We start from the raw sequence: 22,620 nt of genomic DNA, 5'->3' as shown, positions 1-22,620 counted from the left end.
AGTGTGGTGATTAGTTGTTGTTTGGCTTGTTTGGGTCTAGGGCCATGGTTGATCATGAGGTGGGCCGAAGGCCATGTCTGGTTGATGTTCCTGGTTTGGAAAAGTATAAAAAACTAATTAGGCTCAGCTTAGATAAACCTTTTGAAAGACTTTTGAATTTTAAGAAATGAACCATTCCTCTTTCAGAAAAGATTTCAGATTTTTCTCTTATAATAAACCCTTACTTTTGAAAAGATGCATAAGGCGGTTATTAATCACTGTAACGATTTTATCTCGCGTATCCTATTATCGCAATTCTGCAACCCTATAGTGAGAACCTTTTAGAGGATGATGTTTTCACTCTCCTACAGATCTTCTCTTTTCAGGTTACAGACGACGAAGTTTAGAAGATATTATTTATTTTCTGTCATACGATAACTTTGTATTGTTTTAGTATTTATGTTTCCCTCCCCTTACATCTTATAAGTCTTGTAAGAGGGATAGAATTTTGATATATATATATATATATATATAGTGAGTATTGTACCTTATATTGTAAGTATGAATGTATGTTTATTAAAGATTCAGTTAAAGTTTTAAACATGCTCATATTTTAGTATTAAATAGTACAAGAGTCGTCGTAATATCCGAGCTATCAGAGTAGCGCAGCCGGAAGTGTGACATTTTGATAGTTAGGGTGTTATAAAAGTTGTCAAATCAAATTTTCAGTATTTAGTTTTAATATAATAATAGTTATTTTAGATATTTTTAATTTAACGAGTATAAATATTTTGTATTTTTGTTAATATATTAATATATAATTGAATGTTTAAAATGACAAGATATCGAGAAAATAAAAATTTAACTAGTATTGATTCAAAAACACGTATATTGTTGTTTTATGATGGATAAGTTAAAAGAGGGCTTTATAGTGCACAGTTTATGTAATATATACTCAGGTTTTACGTTAAAATTTATTTTTATTATTAAAGAAAAAGAAAGAGTTTTCCTGAGTTGGATTAATTATGGAGTAACTATTATAATGTTTTTCAATTGTCTTAAATACTCTTTTCTCCCCGAACTTTTTATTCTATCATTTACTGGTTTGTTACTTAGGTAAAACATAAAAGAACTACAGTAGTTTTTGCTTTTTTTTTTTTTATTAGGAAAAATTTCCACCTCAGTGGAGTATGATTGAATGAAATGGACATAATTTGAGCTCATATGTCAACAACTTTCCCGGTACTCTTTCGCTTTATTACCAATGATTCAATCCATATTTATGGTTTAAAGTTTAGACAAGGAGAAATTAACAAAGGAAAAGGCAGATTTGATTTAAAGCAAACAGCAGTTCATGCTTCATGTCACATGCTCTGTTTTTGATTGCTCATCCCTCGTTCTCTCCCCTCTCTCATTGAGTCATTGTATTGTATTCTATTCCCCCTTCGCTAATTCGTAATGCTTAATTTATTAGATTTAATTTTATAATACATTGCTGACTTTTTTTCTCTTTTGGTTTTCATTGCTGACTTTATTTATCCTCAAACCTCAACTATCCTTTTCTCTTTTTTGGTAGTTCTAATTTTTTTTTCGGTGTCAATAGACTCAAGAGTCTCAAGAGTCTAGACTTTTATAATTTCATCGATATTCTCCTAAATTTTGATCTAAGATTTGACTCATATGGATCCAAATACCCAAACCCAACTGTTGTTCGGGAACAGTTTATAAGCCCAATTATGTGCTAAATTCAACATTTAAAATTTTTTATGAAATAAAATCTATATCTTTTTTGTTATTGTGTATTATTTCTGTTAGAGATATAATTATTTATATATATTCTTTTATCAACTTAAATTTTTGAGATAAATGATTTTAAACATGATTTCTGAATTTTTATAACTAGAAAGTATAAAGTTTGATTACAATTATTGCGTGAAGACGTATTAAAGATATAAATATTTATATATCTCCTCTTATCTGTTTAAATTTTTGAGATAAATAATTCTATGATATTTTTTATACAAATATATAATTAATCACATCAATTATAAATCCCAAAGCCATAGAAATTTTTCACAAAATATCTCATTCGTTGCTTTTTTTATTTTTGTTTTTTGTTTTTTTATTTTTCAATTCAACTCATTTTTTACAATTTTATTTTATTTTATTTTATTTTATTTTATTTAAATTTTTTTAGTTTGAAACTTAGGTAATACAACTACACATGCGAAAAACATTGATATTTGACAATAGGCTAGTTTTTTTTCCCTGGAACTTTTGACATCAAAAGAATTTTCCAAACCACTTTCTCTAAGCATTAATTGCTAAATTGAAATACTTGGTAATGGTTAGCTTGTATATGTTGTTACTTTCATAGATTCCAATTTGAGATTAGATCATTCTCAATTAGGTATAAATAATCAATAGTGCTTGCAGTTATTTGTTCTTTATAGATGTATAAGGTAATATACGTAGAAAATTTAAATTAAGAAAAACAACCATGAATTTTGATGACATTGATAAAAATATCCATCAAACAAAAAAATTAACATTATATTCAGGGACGGACCTAGAGCGAGAGAGTAGTGGTCTCGTCGCCTCCCTCTCCTCAAATTTTAAAAAACTATACTTATATATGAGATATGTGCTTAAAGAAATAAAAAAAATATTATGTAATTTAATAGTTTTATATGTATTATTTTTCATTATATAATAGATTTATATCTTAATTATTTAACGCACTAATATTTTTTATTTAACCAATTTAATATCATACTCTCAAGTCTTTGTACCTTTCAAATTAATTTTTATATAATAATCTCTACATCTATTTTTTAGAAAAATTAATTTATTTTTTTATATAACACATTTAATATTTATATTATTATATTAATAATGACTTACGTAGTTATATTTTTGTAATCATATTATGTACTTTAGATATTCTTTTCTTGTAAAATACTCATTTTTTTTCTAAATTTATGTTGTTAAAAAAAAAAATTTATAAAGATATCTTATATCTTATATTTTATAAAAGTATTGTGTCTTTTAAATAATTAATAATTTATAATTTATTTTCAAAAATTTTAAAAGAATTAATTTTAATTAATAAGATATATGATAGTTTTTAACAAAATACGCTATAAATTATTGGTATTTTATAATTTTATAATGTACTATTGATACTGTTATCTTTCTTTTATGTTGCTGTCATATTAAAAATAAAATTATGAATATATATATATATATATATATTGATAAATCTTTTAAAAAACCAACTCAAATAACTATATGTTAATTATTTTTATAGAATGAAAAAAATAATAAAAAAGTTTATCTAAAATTCGGCTCCTCCAAATTAAAATTTCTGGATCCATCCCTGTTGTACCTATAAAAGATAAGTTCCGTATGACAAAAGTACTCAAATCCTAATTTTTTGTTGACTTTTTAATAAAATTTTTAAATTACCCACCATTTATCTTCAACCTTCATTCTCTCTCTCTTTCTCTTTGAATTCAGATCCCATTCACAATGTCACATAATTAACACTCCAACAAACTAAGATATAAACTCTCTAGATATGCAATTAGATAAAGATAGTTGCACGCGACACACGACTAACAACGGCGCCAAAAATGGTGCCGTCGCGAAGGAGAAAGTGGAGGACACAGGTCTTTTTTTTATAGATCCATTATTGAAAGGGAGGAACAACATCAATACAAAAATAAAAATATTCAGAAAACCAGAATAAGCCAAACTAAAGACAACAGAAAAGAACTACAAGACAACCAACTAACCAAACCCCAGCTGCAGAACAATGAGTGCTTCCCGTTCAATAGTGACAACATTATCATCACCGCCTGGAACCCCTTGTGGCAGCTCTGGCATTACAAGGTGCACTCCTCATAAACCCTAAGGTACTCATACAGAATGTAACAGTAAGGACACGTGGTCCATAAACTCGACTCCATTGCTACCATGTCGTTTGAGTCCAATTATGCACATTTGGATCGGTCACACTGCTTGTAGCGTCCTTAGAAGTGAGCAATCGAAGATCTGCATCGTATGTGGCCTTCTTGACAGGGTTGAAGAAGATGGACCAGGCATCGTGGATGAGGGAGAAAGCATGTGCGGCAAAGGTGAAGGGGTTGTGATGAGGGTCGAGGAGGAAGGTGAGGCAATGGTTGTAACGACCTAGTTTTTGACAAAACGGGACCTTTTTTAAAAATAAAATTTTTCTAAAAGTTCAGTGAAGCAGGGACCTCTACTGCATAGATACTGCATCATCAAACACCTCTACTACATCATCAAGGACCTCGCCATATCATCAATTACTAAACTTGTAGAAAATTGTGTTTTCAAGCCACTTCAGTTGGAAATTTTGAAATCCAATTGACACGGTTAGACTCCATTTAACGAGCCGATTTTGAATATGCAAAAAAAATATTTTATTATAATAATATTTTAAGATAATCATATTTTATTATAAAGATATGTTATGATAATAATAATATAATAACCGGGTCCAAAATCTATCGGCACAGACTAATGCTGGCACTCTCAATGAACTTAGTTATGCTAAGGCATCCCCATAGATCTTTTATAGTTAAGATAATGATGTTACTAGTATCATTTATACAGTAGCTCATATATTTACTCTAGGAGTATAATTACTTGTGATCAAATACATCGAACTTTAGTAGTTCTCTCCCTAATGATATTTTATTATTAAACTTGATGAATCACCCTTATATCTCTACATGTCCCTCACTTGGCAGCCACCGACAGCTTTCATTTTCTTCTTGTTTCTTCATGAACAATAAAGAAAAACCAAAAAAGCTTTCGTGCCTTCCATGCTTCCAAGCTTAACCGTTTCATTTCTAAAACTCCAATCAAAATTCCACATCGATTAAAGTATTCCTCTATTCTTCCTCTTCACATCCAAATCAGATTTTACAAGGTAAAGTGAGGTATGATTGCTGTTCTTATTCATTGAAGTTTTGGCCATTGTTAAACATGGAAGTAACTTGATATTTTTTATGTTCTTGCTTAAGAATTCATATCTAAAAGCCTTAAGGAGAAAGAAACTATCAATTTTAGCTTGAAAAAGGTGAGAAAATCCTTCATAAATTCTTGACGAAGGTTTGGTCTTCATGGTATTTTTGAATTAAAATTGTTTTTGATTGAAAACAAGAAAGAAAGTGAGTTAGATTATGAATTAATTGTGTTCTTGATGTTTGATTGTTAAATGATTTTTTAGTGCTTGAAATTGAGTGATTGTATGGTAAAATAATCATGTTTCCATGAAAAAATCAAGTTTGGAATTCAAGGAACCTTGAAGTGCACCAAATCTGCTGGCTGTTCAGTACTTCAAGGGCTTGAATTCAAGCTTGTTTGATGTATTTTGATGTATGTTTGATGGCTAAAAGTTGTGTTAAAAACTTGATAAAAATCGATTATTGAAAAGTTTGTAAAACATGTTAAAATCAAGCTAAAAACTATGAACAAGATCATGCAAGTTTTAGTCATAATTATGCAAGGATAATATGATAATTTCACACTAATGATACAATAGGAATTCGGTAAAGGTTTGAGGATAAAATGGTAACTTAAAAGCCTAGGGATATTTTGGAAATTAACTAAAAAGTTTAGGGGCAAAATGGTCAAATTGATTTTTAGGGGTATTTCGAGTATTTTGAAAAATATGTAGGGGTATTTTGAGAATTTCAAAAATATGTAGAGGTAAAAATATAATTAAGTAAAAATATAAGGGTAAAAGTTTAAATAGTTAAAAATTGAGGGGTTAAAATATAATTAACTAAAATTCAGGGGTTGAACTATATATATTTAAAAGTTTAAGGTCAATATAATTTTTAAAAGGTAAAGGACATAAAAGAAATTAATGTAAAAGAACAAGACATAATGATAATTACAGTAAAAGACGTAGAAAGACAATTTAAAGCTCCAAATTTGGAGGTTCTCTCTATAAAAGACCTAAGATAAGATAAGAGGAGAAGATAAGATTAATTAAGATATTAAAAAGAACAAAGAAAGGGAAAAGCTATCTGATAAACAGTAATAGGAATTGAGAACTAGTAACTGAAAGGAGTGAACGAGGATGAAAAATAGAGAAAGAAACCGGAAAAGATTTACAAAAAAAGAAAATTTGAAAGGTGAATGTTTGGTTGGGCCTTTGTGCCAAATGTATAGTGGGACGCCCACAAACTGAGAATTACTTTCTAGAAGTACGCATATCTATAAAAAATGGGGTTAAAGTCAACCGACGTGGCTTCGACCATACGACTTAAAGTCAACTAATGTGACTTTGGCCATACAACTTTTAACAACTTAAGTCAACTAATGTGGCTTCGACCATATGACTTGTATGCAACTGATGCAACTGAAAAGTCATATCTAGGACTTGTCCTAAGTAATGTCAGGTTGCAGGTAGTCAACCGACACATGAGCTCGTGGCCTGCATAGAGCTAGACATGCATCATCCTTATTTGCGTATATTCTTCTGTTATGTGCGTGGTTGCTTATAACTATTTTATCTGTTATTATCTGCGACTTCATTTATGAATGTTTCTTCTTGTCAACCCAAATGCTTTAAAAAAAGTTACCCCAAAAAAGTAATAATGTTTTAACAACGAATCAGGCTCATATAATAAACAACAGTTAATAATTAGGGAGGAGAATTAGTAACGATTAGCTTCTAGTATGATCATGACATAATAGAAGTTGGGTCATTATAGTGGTACTAAGCAGCGATATGGTCGAGGAGACGATGGTGAAAGTTTGGAAAATTTGTGAATTTCAGAAAGAAAAGATGGTGGTCTTTGGAGACATAGAGAGAGAGAGAGAGAGAGTTGAGGTTGAAGATAAAAGAGAAAATTTTGAGAATTTTATTAAAAGGTAACAAAAAATTATGGTTTGGATATTTTTGTCAAACGGAATCTATCTTTCATGGGTACAATATTAGTTTTCTTATTTGATGGGTACTTTTGTTAGCATTCAGAAAGTTCATGGGTACAAATAATTATTTTTTTTAAATTATTATCAAATAAAAAAAAGACACATAGTATTGGTGCAGAATTTCAAATCACAGCTTACCGATAAGTGCACCGAATCGTACCAAATAATAAACTTCGGTGAGTGAGTGTCGATCTCACGAGGATTAATGGACTAAGCAAGCAATGGTTGATTAATTATTCAAGTTAGACAAGTTAAAATAAGAGTTTTGAACGTCAAATAGCATAAAAGACAGTGAGTTAAGAAAAGAAAACAGCAAATGGTTAAGAAAAATAGTATGAGAAAAGAGTTAAGGCTTTGGAGATGTTTAAATTTTCGGATTAACATTCAAGGTCAACTACCTTGATAATGCAAATATTGAGTTTCTGGTAAATCCTAGGTGATTGAATTCCTATTCCTAGGTAATTCAATCTCCTCTAATCCAACTAATCGTCAATTCTTTGATCAATCAATTGCATTAGAGGGTTAAGTTCAAATTCTGATTTATAAGTCACACAAACCCTAAGAACCCAAAAATGATGCGATTATATGTCTCATCACAATAAATCTAGAAAATTAAGGAGTTTTGGAAAAGGGTTTCAAGCTTTAATTCTAGTGATGTAATTTTTCCAAGATTCAAAAGAATTCAATTTAGATTAGTTATTTTCTAATACACACTAATCCGTAGGATAAAGAACAAAACCAATTCTTAAACATCAATCAATGCATTAATCAAGAGTATAAGAACAAATAATTATTAATTCATCAAAGTAAACAGAGCTCCTAACCTTAACAACGAGGTTTAGTGACTCATGGTTCAGAGAAAAACCTAGGAGTAAAAAACTGTAAATTGCGGAATGAGGAATAGGAGAAGAGAAGATCCTGCGAGAGCGAATCTCTATCCTATTTATAGTCCTAATTATAATTAATTTAAAAACATAAATAAAAACCAAATAAATATTTTTTATTGATTTATTTGATTTGAAAATTATATAGAAGGCCTTCCGTGATACTTGTTTCACGTGCAAGGACCACCAAAAAATTCGCTCCCAGCGCTAAATGCCGGTGACTAGGTGTTTAGCACCACCCTTCCAGAATGGTTGTACACAAATCAATGGCCCTGACGCTAAATGCTGGTGATGTGGTGTTTAGCGCCACCTGTCCTGAATTGAAATTGGGGATTAAAGGTGCCGGGGTTTAGGTGTTTAGCGCCAAGGTGGCAGCATCAACTTCTCTTGTTTTTCTTCTTTCTGAACTCTGCCAGACATAGTTATCAGAATCGAACTGGCAATCCACCTGGTCATATGACCAGGTCACCGGGTCACCGGTTCAACTAGTGGGTCACTGATTCACCCGGTCATAATTTAAAAAATATAAAATTATATAAATGAAATTAAAATTACATATTAAAACTTAAAATGTAAGTCTTTACAAACATAATAATAATAATCAAATGTTAATTTTTAGACAACTAATGATGCAAAAAGAGATAATAAACTAGTTTCTAGTACAAAATACTTTCTCTATTTAAATAAACAAGAGCAAGCAAAATATAACATAATCGATAATCAAGTCCAAGTGATCTTAAAATCGAAATCTATATCTTCATAGGACAAATTTAGAGCTTGATCAACATTTTCCTCATTTTGATTTGCATCTATATCTTTCATAAGAAACACTGCATTATGATGTTATGCAAAACATCAGAAACAGAGAAAGAAGAGTTTGAAGAGAGGTACAAGAAACTAGTGAACTGAATTAACTTCATCTTATTCTTCCATCAATGAATCAATTCTACACACCTCTTAGAGGGATGCAAGAGCTTTATTTATAACAGAGTTGGAAAAGAGAGAAAGATCAGAGATCAGAATAACAAACACTAACTAAATGTACCAAACTGATTTTGTTATTGACTAACTCTCTTATCTCTTATCCCTTAACATATAGCAACAAAAGATTTAGCATTTTTTAAGCAACACAACAAGAAGGTTCAGTAACAAATTCAACTCAAGTCAGTTATCCAGTAACAAATTCTACTTCCAGCAATAACCACATTTATGATAGGTTCAGCATCAAATTCAACTTACAGCTGACAACAAATTCTACTTCTAGAGTTCTAGCAACAAATTAAGCTATGATAACTATGATAACTTTCATGCAGCAACAAAAAAACAAGAAAATTAAAACAGAAAGAACAGGGGGAACTCACTAACAAAATCAAGGTTCATGATAATCAGTAACAAATTTTAGCAACACATTCAATTTTTAGCAACAAATTATTTTGGCAACAAAATCAAAGTGCAGTGATGCAGCAACAAAATTGAAACAGAAAGAATAGGGAGAACTCACCAAATTGGGTTGCACGAAGGAATCTGACGCGAAGGAAAAGCTGATGGCAAGGGAGAAGCTGACGTCAAGGCTCGAAGCAAGAAGACGACAACGAAGACCAGCCCACCGGGATCTGTTGCCTCTGTTACCAGCGATGAAGAGCGCATGGAAGGGAGAGATCGAGACCAGGTGCGAGACAGAGACCGTGAGAAGCAAGAAGATGACCACCACCACCACCTGAGGGACCAGATGCGGTTCCGTCTGCTTCTGCCGCCAGCAAAGCAAGCGCAGTGGGACGAGACCGCGATGACGACCAAAGAGAGTGGACGAGGTGAGAGACTGACAGAGCGACGAGGTGAGGCGGTGAGATTGTGAGAGTGACAACTGTCGAGGTGAGGCGAAAGACGAGAGAGGAACTACTGAGTACTGAGTTCCGACTGCAGAGCTAGAGACGGAGAGAGCACAGAGACTGGCAGGGTTAGGGGGGTTCTACTTAGACTCTCAGATTTGGCGTTTGGGCATATGGTTTCATCGAAAGGGAAAGGGGAGGAGGGGGGTTATGAAACGACGCCGTTTCAGGTATTAGGAAGAAAAAAAATAAAAATGACCCGGACCGGGTTAAATTAACCGACCGGGTTACCGGATTTTACAAAAACCCGTCAGGTCAAACCGGGTTCGGCCGGGTCTGTTGCATAACCGGTTCAACGAGTAACTCGACCCGACCAGGTGACCGGGTGACCGGGTTTTTGGTCGAAATGGACGGGTCGAGCCGGGTTTGATAACTATGGTCAAAAGTGGTTGAGGTTGGGGTTTAACCATGGGTACAAAGCCTTCCTTCCATGCTCGCTGCCCCCCTCTGGGCATTAAACGCTGGTCTGGCATTTAACGCCAGCAGGGGGTAAATATATATATATATATATTCAGCGTTTAATGCTAGTAATAGGTGTTAAACGCCCTAGGGGGAGCAAAAATTTTGTTGTGGGTGCTCCCTTTTGGACGTTAAAGGTCCAACCCAACTCCTCCTCCCTTGGCGCTAAACGCCCTCCCTGGCATTTAGCGCCAGCAGTATGTCATCTCCAGTGTGTGCTGTTTTCTCGCCAAAATGTTCCTGTTTCAGTTCTAAGCGCTACACATGATCACAAACATTAGAAAAACTAGGAAAACTATAAGAAACAATGAAGAATAAAATGAAATGAAATAAAACTAAAATTAAAATTGAAAAAGCAAATGTAAGGATACTAATGATTGGGTTACCTCCTAACGAGCACTTATTTACTGTCATTAGCTTGACGGGCCGCTCCTCTAAGGAGGAGGACCATATGGGCTCAAATCTTCACCCCTCATAGTGAACTTCTTCTCTGTGCTCTTATGAATTAGTTCAACATGCTCCAGAGATAGGATTCTATTCACAGTGTGTGGTTTGACTGGACTCTGAGTGAAGACTACTCTCATGCCAGGTGAGAAGTCCTCAGTAGGAATATTCTTATTCCTCCAGCCTTTGGGTACTTTATTTTTGGGGCCTCCTCCATCAACGGTGGGTGGTGAATGTCCAACACCAAACTTAGGTTTGATGTCAGGGGGTACTGTATGGCTTTTCACCAAGTGGGAGGGCTGAAGCTCTAAACTCTGCACGGAAGTACCTCCTTTAGAGAGTGGAAGAGGTTTAAAAATCTTGAATAGCATATAGTCCTCATGCATCCTCAGGACTAACTCTCCTCTCTCCACATCAATCAAGGCTCTCCCAGTTGGTAGGAATGGCCTTCTTAGGATGATGGAGTCATCTTTCTCCTTTCCCGTATCAAGTATCACAAAGTCTGTAGGGAGGTAAAAGTCTTCAACCTTTACTAAGACATTCTCCACCAATTCATATGCCCGCTTCAGGGATTTGTCCGCCATCTCTAGTGAGATCTTTGTGGGTTGCGCCTCTTGGATCCCCAGCTTTTTTATCACAGAGAGAGGTATTAGATTTATGCTTGACCCAAGGTCGCACAGTGCCTTCTCGAATGTAATGGTCCCTTTGGTGCAGGGTGTTAGAAAGTTTCCAGGATCCAGCATCTTCAGAGGTAGCTTCTTCTGTACCAGTGCACTGCACTCTTTGGTCAATACAACAGTCTCATCTTCCCTTAAGGCATTCTTCTCAAAGAATACGCTTTTCAAATAGGCCATATAGGGAGACTTCTTCTCTAACACCTCAGGAAAAAGAATTTGATTCGTAACTTCTTAAATATTTCCGAGAATTGAGTGAGTTGCTCATCCTTAGTCTCCTCTTGCAATTTCTGAGGTTGTTGTCCTTCAGGCTCTTTCACCACCACTAGGGCATGCATCAATGTACTTCTAGTCTCTTCTTGAGCTTCTTTCTCTTTCAGTTCCTCAACAACATGCTTCTCTTCAGGCACGGCCTCCTTGTCCATGGTCAGGGCCTTGCATTCTTCCCTTGGATTTACCTCTGTGTTGCTTGAAATAGTATTGGGAGGTCTCTCAGGTATCCTCTTGCTCAACTAACCCACTTGCACTTCCAAGTTCCAAATTGAAGACTGTGTCTCTTGCATAAAGCTGTGAGTGGTCTTGGAAAGGTCAGAGACAACTGTAGCCAAGTCAGAGAGGTTGTGTTTTGAGGTCTCCTGCTACTACTGAGATGGCTAGAACTGCCTGTTATTGAACCTGTTCTGATTAGATCTGCCCTAGTTATTTTTGAAGCTTTGTTGGGGCCTCAATAGTTGCTCTTTCCACCCAAAATTAGGGTGATTCCTCCATCCCTAATTGAAAGTGTTCAAATAGGGATCATTGTTAGGATTTCTGGAGGAGTTTCCCATGTAACTAACTTGCTCTGTGGTGGCTTGAGCATTGCCACAGGCGTCCTCTTGAGTATAGCTTCTATGTCATATGATGCCTCTTGAGGGTTGACAGCAGAAACTTGCATCCGATCAAGTGTTGAGAGATCATGCTAATTTGCTGAGACATGAGCTTGTTTTGAGCCAAAATGGCATCCAGCGTATCCACCTCCATGACTCCTTTTTTTTTAGTCGTCCCAGTGTTCACATGGTTCCTCTCAGAAGTGGTCATCTCAGAGATGTCATCATAAAAGATCTGTAGCCTGGTCCACTCAGAAAACATGTCAAGAGGATACTTCCTGATCATCTGCTTGTATCTCTCCCAGGCTTCATAAAGGGACTCTCCATCTTTCTGTCTGAAGGCCTGGACATCTACCTTAAGCTTGGTCAGCTTCTGAAGTGGAAAAAATTTGGTCAGAAATCCAGTGACTACCTTGTCCCACTTGTCCAGACTCTCCTTGGGTTGAGAGTCAAGCCATTGCTTTGCTCTGTCCCTCACAGTAAAAGGGAAGAGCATGAGCCTGTAGACCATCGGGTTCACTCCATTTGTCTTAACAGTGTCACAGATCTGCAGAAAGTCCAGAGATGAATTTATTGGGATCCTCCTGCGGGAGTCCATGGTACTGACAATTCTATTGCACCAGAGTGACTAGTTGAAAATTGAGCTCAAAATTATTTGCACCAATAGCAGGTATAGCTATACTGCATCCATAGAAGTCAGGCGTTGGTGCAGTGTATGAGCCAAGCACCTTCCGTGCTTGCTCCCCAACATTCTCGTTTTCACCATTAGTCGCCATGGTGGGCTCTTCAACTTCCTTTTCAAAGGTTTCCTTGAGATTCTCTCCGGATTTGTATGCTTTATTTTGTTGCAAGAGCCGCCTCAAGGTTCTCTCAGGCTCAAGATCAAAATCAAGCTTTCCTGCTCATACACAAATAAGAAACAAGAAAAAAGGTGGGAGTCTCTATGTCAGAGTATAGAGAACTCCCAGTGAGATATCCTATATAAAAGAAATAAAGTAAAACTAAGTAAGCAATTAACCTAAAAAAAAATTCGAAACAAAAAGCGAGAAAATAACTCAAAAATTATCGAAAACTAGAAAAAAGAAAATAACCCTAAAATTTTTCAAAAATAAAAAGAACAGAAAAAACCCTAACAGGACACCAAACTTAAAATTCAAAATTATATGAAAATAAATAAGCAGAATGCGAAAATAAGGAAAAAGGAATAAAATTAAAAACCGGAAATTAAAAAGCAAAAAGTAATTAAATAAAACTTAAAAAATACCTAATCTAAGCGATAAGACAACTGGTAGTTGTCAATCACAAACAATCTCCGGCAACGGCACCAAAATTTTGGTGCGCAAATTGAGAGGGTCGATCCAAGTACACCGGATCATCCAAGTAATACCTCAGGTGAGTGAGGGTCGATCTCACGAGGATTGTCGGATTGATCAAGAAATGGTTGTCTTGTTGACTTAGTCAGGTGAATCAGAAAAAGGGGTTTGGTGTGTGCAATTCGAATAGAACAATAAGCAATAAAATAAAGAAAGTAATAAACAAGTTAGTGTGAAAACAATATGAGAAAATAGTTAAGGTCTCGGAGATGTTTAGGGGTGTCCGCGGATCGGATCGGATCGGATATAGCCGAAAATTCGATCCGATCCGCACAATTTCCATCAGATCGGATCGGATATGATATCCGCACTTTTTAGTGCCGGATCCGATCTGATCCGATTCGCACATTTGCGGATCGAATCGGATCGGATATCAGATATATCCGCATAATTAAACCTTCTCTTTTTAATCATATTTCTATGTAAAAGAATTCGATAAAGATATTTCTTTCATACTTTTAAACTTATTTATTTCTAAAATATTTTTAATCAAACTCTCTCTAAATAACAAAAATAAAATAATACAATATATGAATAATAATTACTAACTAAAACATACAAACAAGTAAATATAATACCAAACATATATATTTATTTATTTTTTAATTATTATAGTGCGGATCTGCGGATCCGCGGATCGGATACACGGATGTAGAGCATATATCCGCGATCCGATCCACAAAGGGTGCGGATCGGATCGGATCCGATCCGATCAATTTGCGGATCGGATCGTATCCGCAATTTTTGGATCGGATGCGGATATTTACCGCGGATCTGCGGATACGATCCGATACATGGACACCCCTAGAGATGTTTATCTTTTTGGATTAAAAGTTCTTACCAAGTATTTTAACAATGACTAATTCATTCTATGGAAAACCATAAGTGACTAATTCACTCTCGTGGTCACTTAATTCCGATTAGATGGTGAAGTTCAGAAAATTAGCTTATACCACAAAGACCCTAATCACCCCAAAACCGGATGAATAGATGTTGTTTATCCCCATCGGTTCTTGTAATTAGCCGTCTAGGAGGAGTGTTTTCAAGCTGTAGTTCAAGCGAGATAACTCTCTCGAGAATCACAAGAACTCATGTAAAAAATGGTCACACTCTCGTTCCACCCAGTTCATAAGATTAAGAACAAAAACAATCCTTAGAATTGAATAAGACATAAATTAAAATAGAAGAATAATAGTTCTAATCCATAGAAATAAACAGAGCTCCCAACCTTAACCAAGAGAGGTTTAGTTGCTCATACTTACAGAGAAAACACAATTTTGTCTAATGATGCATGATGCCCGATGCCCAGAAAGGGTGCATCTTATTCCTTATATACTAACCTAGTAATAAATGCTAGATAAAAAAAAGATATCGTTTGTAAACAAAGATTACAAAAGAAAAATAAGACTAAGAGGTGCTAAATCCACGTGGAGGCCTAATGAGAGGATGTCTTCGGCCTGCTCTTGGCATTTCACGCCAGAGATGGGCGTATAACGCCCCATGGGGAGTAAAGCTCATGTATGCCTTGATCCTTTGCTGGCGCTAAACGCCAGTTGGGCGTTTAGCACCCAGGGGGGTTGCTGCAGGCTTTTCTTCTTTTTGCTCCAAACTCTGTCAAATTTCTTCGAAATTCACCTAAAATTATAAAAATATCAAAACAACTCAAAGTAGCATCGAAAGAGGGTTTTCGCACTAAAATCAAGTGAAACTAAATAAAATCTAACTAATAATGACTAGAAAATGCTGGGAAAAGGGTATAAGATGCTTACGCATCACATACCAAAGATTTGAATCTGTTGGAAAATAATTCTCTTCTTACTTGAATTCTTTTAAAACCTTGGAAAAGTGATTAATTGAATTAAGCTTGAAATTTTCTTCTCATGGTTCTCAAATTTTGAATTTAGATTTGATAAGTGACATCGAATCAACAAAAAGTTTTTATTTTTGAGAACTGTGTGATTTTTAAATCAGTGAACGTTCTTAACCTTTTCTCACAATTAATTAATCAAGGAATTGATAATTGATTAAGATTCAAAAAATTAAATTTCCAAGGGATTGGAGTTTAATTACTTATGATTTTCCATAGAAACATCATTGTTTAATCAAGGTGGAAAGTGAAAGACGTTTTTCTAGAAGTTTCACATCTTTGAAACCTTAACTCCTTTGAATAATATTTTTCCCTCAGTTACTCACAACTTGCTTTTGTTCAATTCATTGTCATTTTATGCAATTGTCTTTAAAAACTCTTATTCTTGATTGTCTGACTAGATTATTTAATTGACCATTATTTGCTTGATCCATTAATCCTCGTGGGATCGACCTTCAGTCACCTGAGATATTACTTGATACGACCTGATGCACTTGCCGGTGTTTTGTGGTTTGTAAAATCCACATCAGGTATTCTGAGAAACTGGGGGTAGATTGTGTGATTAAGCAGGCTGATGTTGGTGGTTGAAATTATTCTGGGGGAAGTTGTTGTTGTTGAAATTGGATTATCTTTGATTCTAATTTCTCAATAAAAAATTAGAGTGATTTCTCCATCTCAGATTGTATACCCTAGAAAAGGGATCATTGTGAGATGATCTGAAGGAGTTACCCATATAGTTAACCTGCTCAGTAGGGGGTTGCTCATAGTCATATTTTCCAAATTGAGATACTCCACCACTCATGTCCTAAGAAATATCTTGGGTAGCAACAGATGAGACTTGCATTCCTCCCAAGTATTGAGCGATGGCATTAATCTACTTAGACATGGCCTTATTTTGAGCAAGAATAGCATCTAAGGCATCCAATTCCATGACACCCTTCCTCATGGTTCTTTCTGAAGAATACAAGTACTGATTATTGGTCACCATCTCTATAAAATCCAAGGCCTCATCGATGGTCTTCATATGCAAAGAACCTCTTACATAATTATTCAGAGAAAGTCTCGAAGCCAGAGTGATACCATCATAGAAAATCTGCAATTGTACCCAATCGGCGAACATGTCGGGAGGGCACTTTCTCACCATAGCCTTATGTCTATCCCAAGCTTCTTAGAGAGACTTTCCTTCAAGATGTCTAAATGTCTGGATGTCATCCCTCAACTTATTCAACCTCTAAGAGGGAAAGAATTTGGTTAATTTTGTCACACAGAATCTATCTTTCATAAGTACAATATTAGTTTTCTTGTTTGATGGGTACTTTTGTTAGCATTCACAAAGTTCATAGGTATAAATGGTTGTTTTTATTTTAAATTATTATCAAATAAAAGAAAGACACATAGTATTGGTGCAGAATTTCAAACCACAGCTTACCGACAAGTACACCAGGTCGTACCAAGTAATAAACTCAAGTGAGCGAGTGTCGATCCCACGAGGATTAATAGACTATGAAAGCAATGGTTGATTAATTATTCGATTTGGATAAGTTGAAATAAGAGTTTTGAACATTAAATAGCATAAAAGATAGTGAATTAAGAAAAGCAAACAGTGAATGGTTGAGAAAAATAGTATGAGAAAAGAGTTAAGGCTTTGGAGATGTTTAAATTTCTGGATTAACATTCAAAGTCAACTACTTTGATCATTCAAATATTGAGTTTATGGAAAATCCTAGGTGATTGAATTCCTATTCCTAGTTAATTCAATCTCCTCTAACCCAATCAACCGTCAATTCCTTGATCAATCAATTATATTAGATAGTTAAGTTCAAATTCTGATTTATAAGCCACACAAATGTTAAGAACCCAAAAATGATGTAATTATATGTCACGTATCATATTAAATCCAGAAAATTAAGGAGTTGTAAGAAAGGGTTTCAAGCTTTAATTATAGTGATGTAACTTTTTCAAGATTCAAAAGAATTCAATTTAGATAAGAGTTATTTTTCAATACACACTAATTCGTAGGATGAAGAATGAAATCAATTTTTAAACATAAATCAATGCATTAATCAAGAGTAGAAGAACAAATAATTATTAATGCATCAAAGTAAACAGAGCTCATAACCTTAAAAATGGAGGTTTAGTTACTCATGGTGCAAAGAAAAACACCTGAGAGTAAAAATCTGTAAATTGCAAAATGAGGAATAGGAGAAGAGAAGATTTCACGGGGGCGAATCTCTATCCTATTTATAGTCCTAATTCTAATTTATTTAAAACTTAAATAAAAACCTAACAAATATTTTCTATTGATTTATTTGATTTGAAAATCAAATAGAGGCCTTCCCTGATACTTGTTGCATGCGCAAGGAGCACCAAAAAATTCACTCCCGGTGTTAAACGCTGGTGACTAGACGTTTAGTGTCACCCTTCCAGAATAATTGCACGCAAATCAATGACCCTGACGCTAAACAACGGTGATGTGGCGTTTAGCGCCACCTATCCCGAATTGAAATTGGGATTTTAAGGTGGCGTTTAGCCCTAAGGTGGCAGCAACAACTTCTCTTGTTTTTCTTCTTTCTGAACTCTGCCAGATCTCACCCGAATGCTACCTGTAATCAATAGAATGCAACAACAACTCAAAGTAGCATCCATTAGGACATAATTCACTAAAATCTTCTAACAAATTAACAAAATATCATATATATCATATAGAAAAGACACTAATAATACTCATGTATCAAGAATTATAAAACTTCAATTACTATTTTAGGAACTCATTTGCATCTTGGCAAGTTAAAAATTATTGATACTTTTTTTTAGACAAGTGATTAAAATAATTAAGATGTTTTAACCATCAATACATCCATACTAAATGATTCAATCATTCAATACTTTTATTTAAATATGAATTTTTTAATTCCAGAACAAGATAGTTCTGCACAAAGCATCCATAACTTAATCTTAAGGAGATAGATATTTTTCACTTAGAAATGGACTTTGCAATTCAACTAATAATTTGAAAGTTTTCTAAACGAAATAAAATTCTTTAGATTTGTCTTAAAATTGGGCCAAATCAACAAATTCTTTATTCTTATTTATTTTTTCACAATGAAAAATAATTGATTTTGAAAGTTTTGGTTTGACTTGTAGCATTCTTCGTTGGAGTAGTATTCTAAAAAAATAGGGTAAAGCATACTTTTTGTCCTTGAAATTTGATAAAAATTTCAAAAATACCCCTAAATTTTATTTTGTTTCAATTTTGTCTAAGTAGTTTTCGATTTACATTAAATATACCTTTGATGGTTAAATTTTCAAAAAATTTAAGACCAATCTAACAATAATACATGAAAATTATGCTTGATTTGCTTGATTTGAGGGTTGTTCTTATGAAATTGTTGTTGAATTGATCTTAAATTTTTTGAAAAATTAGCCATCAGAGATATATGTAACACCCTACCATACAGGGTCTTATGCTTAAGTCATAATTCAGAGATGGCAAGGTATTACGACCTCTAAAACAAAAATTTAGTACGTATAGTAGTATGAATAATTGATTATAGCTAGGAGCCTTTGTAGAAAAAGGGGTAAACAAAAACCATAACTCGAATGCGCAACACTCCGATCAATAGCGTAACGAACAAGGATAAGCCAACGCGAGATCATATATATAAAGAGTGTCAAAAACGGGAGTATCAAGACTCAAAATCCTGCTGCAAAGATAACCGGTCCGAGCATAGCAATATATACATATAATAAAATAAGGAAAACCCCAAGGAAAACCCAAAGGGACACAAATACAGAAACCTATTCTCCAAAACCTCCTATAAGAGGAGTCATCACAGTTTGTATTATTTAATGGAGATAAAAGTATCTAAACAAGATATATAACCCAAAACAGAGTCCCGAGAACAAAGGATCTTCGCTAATCCAGAAGTCTCCAGCATGCCTCAACGAGAAGTCTCGCGTCCTGCATCTGAAAACCACAAAATCCGCATGGGTGAGAACCAGAGGTCCCCACCATGGTAACAGCTTCCACATATATAATACATAATAATAGAGGAAAGCCGAAGGCAATCCTAGAACTTCCTCCAGATAATATCAAAGCTTATAAACAAGCAAAACCGTAAGTGGCAACTGACTAAAGATTCTTCAGTCTAACTAATACTTCCCTTTCTAATTCCTTCAGACCTCCCAACCACCAGCAGGAGTATAATATAGCAAACACAGTTATATCAGACAAGAGATATACAAATAAGAACAATTAAGGCATTTAGACAAATAGCAAGTAATATGCAGTCAAATAGGCAATCTCAAACAATTCACATAGTATGCATATGATGAATGCCTGTTCCTAGTGGCTGATGATATCATCTGTCGGTTATAGAGCCAACCGGACAAGTCCTGGTAGCTAACCATTGGACTATCCCTCTGTCGCGCATCCCCAACTCGAGTTATACTCGTCATAAACTTGATCATAATCATGATCCATATCCATCACCCTCACTGGTGAATATTTACGGGGGCGAGCTCATCCGGGACTTTCACAGTTCCCGGCCACACTTACGACATAGGGTCAACAGAGCTTCGAGTCTCAACCTGGAGCACGTGGAGGCTAGCCACTGCTACTACCCAGGGAAACCCTCATCTCCGATGGTGGAAGTGCAAACATTCACAATTCATTCAACAGCATATATGCATTTATACTTGGCCATAATCATGGCTCCGCCGTAACACGGCCATAATCTAGCCATCCAGCTCACGTTTAAATCCATAACCAGCCAATTCATTAACAATTACGGCCCTTCAGCCCATGGCACAACAAGCACTTCTACCGCCATCCTCCACACCTCACATAATCATCTTTGATCCTCATTGATCATTCATTTTTCCCTTGCTTCACTCGCAAGTTACCACATTCACTAGCTCCTTATCTCATAGCTAGGCATATCATAATGATTTAAGACATAAGTGGTGAGATCGGAGGCTTAGAAGTATGAAATTTGGCTTTTAAAACTCAAAAATCAACTTTGGGATGAAAACAGGGCCACGCGTCCGCGCACTCCACGCGCACGCGTGGATGGCCTTTAAACTCATCGACGCGCAAGCGTCATACGCGCGAACGCGTGGATTGAAAATTAGCCAAACGACGCGCAAGCGTCAGCCACGCGTACGCGTGGGTGCTCTTGCGCCCTAGGCACAAAACTAGCACAACTCTGGCACAACTCTCTGGAAATTGGCTGGGCATTTGGTGCAGCGTATCGACGCGCTCGCGCACACCACGCGCACGCGTGGATGGTGCTTTCTCGAAGAACGGCGCGTACGCGCCAAGTGCGACTACGCGCGGAGGGTCATTCTGCTAAAAAATTTTCTAAGTTAAAAGCTGCAGAATTTACAGATTCAACCCCCAATCTTCCGACGGACATAACTTTCTCATTTTAAATCGTTTTTCACGTGTTCTTCGAGCGGCATGGACATCCCGGATCCAATTTCATTTCTAAACAGATTTGGCAGAAAACAGAGATCCGTAGTCCAGGTTATGTCCCGTCAAAGTATGCCCAAAAACCATGTTTTCATACAAAACCATAAAGTGCCATTTTCAAAACAAGCCACTTTCAACTCTTTTCGAAATCTATCAAAAGATGCCAATTTCATCCCTTTTCTTTGAAATCAATCAAAATGTACCAAAATCAACATCAAGCCATCCTCAACTCACACATTGATATTTTACCAAAATTCCCAAAACCACATCCAACCATTTTAACACTTCTCAATCAAATGGCTAAAGGACAAACACAATATCATGTCATACATCCTTCTCATCCCAATTTCCAATAATATCAATTTCTAATCAACCATCATTATACATGATCAACCTCATACTCACCATCAACATGGTACCACCCATCAATTCAACCTCAATCATTCATCAAGCATATATCACAACATGCATTTCTCATATATCACACAATCAAGGCATCAATATTCATAATCACATATATGAACACATCATATATCTCAACCATTCAACAACACCAACAATTCAATGCCTATCTTAGGGCCTCTAGCCTAAGTATTTCCTACCACATTACATATTAGATACGGGAAACCGAAACCATACCTTAGCCGATTTCCCAAACTCAACCGGAGCACTTCCAAACCACTTGTCCACAAGCTCTCAAGGTATCAACACCTCCAAGAACAGATTTTATCACACAAAACCCTCTTCCAAGCTTTCCAAAATCACCAATCAAGCTCCAATATTCACATATACATATCCTAAGCCACAATCATCATACCCATACACAACATCTCAATACCCAAACCACATAGAACAACAAATTACACTAGGGTTGAGAATCTTACCACACCCAAGGTCCAAGGAGACAAGATTAACCTTCTCCTTCAAGAGAGTTGGGTCCTATAACATTAAAGAACCCAAAATCTCAACATTTTTGCTCATGAAACTCGAAATCAAGGGCTGGAATTTGGAACAGTAAAACGTGGCTTACCTCAAGATTGATTGTATGGGTTTTGTAGAGCTCTCCATGGTGAACGCATGGCCGTAAACAGAGCGGCAATCGGAGCTCTAGATCAAAAGTTATGGTGGTTTGAAGATCAACCAAGGGAGAGAACTTGAGAGAGTGTTCTTCCCCCCTCCATACCAATTTCAGCGTGTTTGAGTGCTAAGTGAGGAGAGAGAGTGCTGAAAACTAGGGTTTTGGTTTAGTTTAGTTGGGTCAAGGGCCCACTTTGGGTCCGGTTGGCCTGGTTTGGCCCGTTCGGTCCAATCTTGGTCCGTTTTCTATAAAATTAGTACCGAAATTCTCGTCTCAATCTCCTCTATCACATTTAGCCATAAAAATAACATTTTTGGCTTTCTAGAATAAATTCTCATTTTATGGGTTAATTAGCCGTTAATTAACCGGGTCTTACATTCTACCCACCTAATTGGGAATTTTGCCCACAAAATTCAAATTCAATTACCTGAGAATAAGTGCAGATAATCCGTTCGCATCTCCGACTCAAGTTCCCAAGTGTGTTCCTTAACATCGCCTCGACTCCAAGCCACTTTGACTAATGAAACCTCTTTTCCATGCAATCGTTTGATACTAGTATCATCAATTCTAACTGGAGCCACTGGAAGCATCAAATCTTCTCTCAACTGAACCGATTCAGGTTCTAACACATGGCTAGCATCAGGAGTATACTTACGAAG

General features: G+C 35.5%; 1 pseudogene across 1 annotated transcript in view; it reads left to right on the top strand.

Moving 5' to 3' along the window:
- The first annotated feature begins 4,726 nt into the window (after positions 1–4,726).
- LOC148562131 (uncharacterized) overlaps positions 4,727–22,620 on the top strand; it is a 33,323-nt pseudogene continuing 15,429 nt past the window's right edge. The window contains exon 1 of the transcript XR_015885631.1: positions 4,727–4,939. The product of XR_015885631.1 is annotated as an uncharacterized LOC148562131 (transcript). The remainder of the gene's footprint in view (positions 4,940–22,620) is intronic.

This window comes from Arachis ipaensis, chromosome B6 (assembly GCF_059453495.1).
Source record: "Arachis ipaensis isolate K30076 ecotype BB chromosome B6, ASM5945349v1, whole genome shotgun sequence".
In the NCBI taxonomy this organism is placed as follows: domain Eukaryota; kingdom Viridiplantae; phylum Streptophyta; class Magnoliopsida; order Fabales; family Fabaceae; genus Arachis; species Arachis ipaensis.
This window is presented reverse-complemented; position numbering and strand designations above follow the sequence as displayed.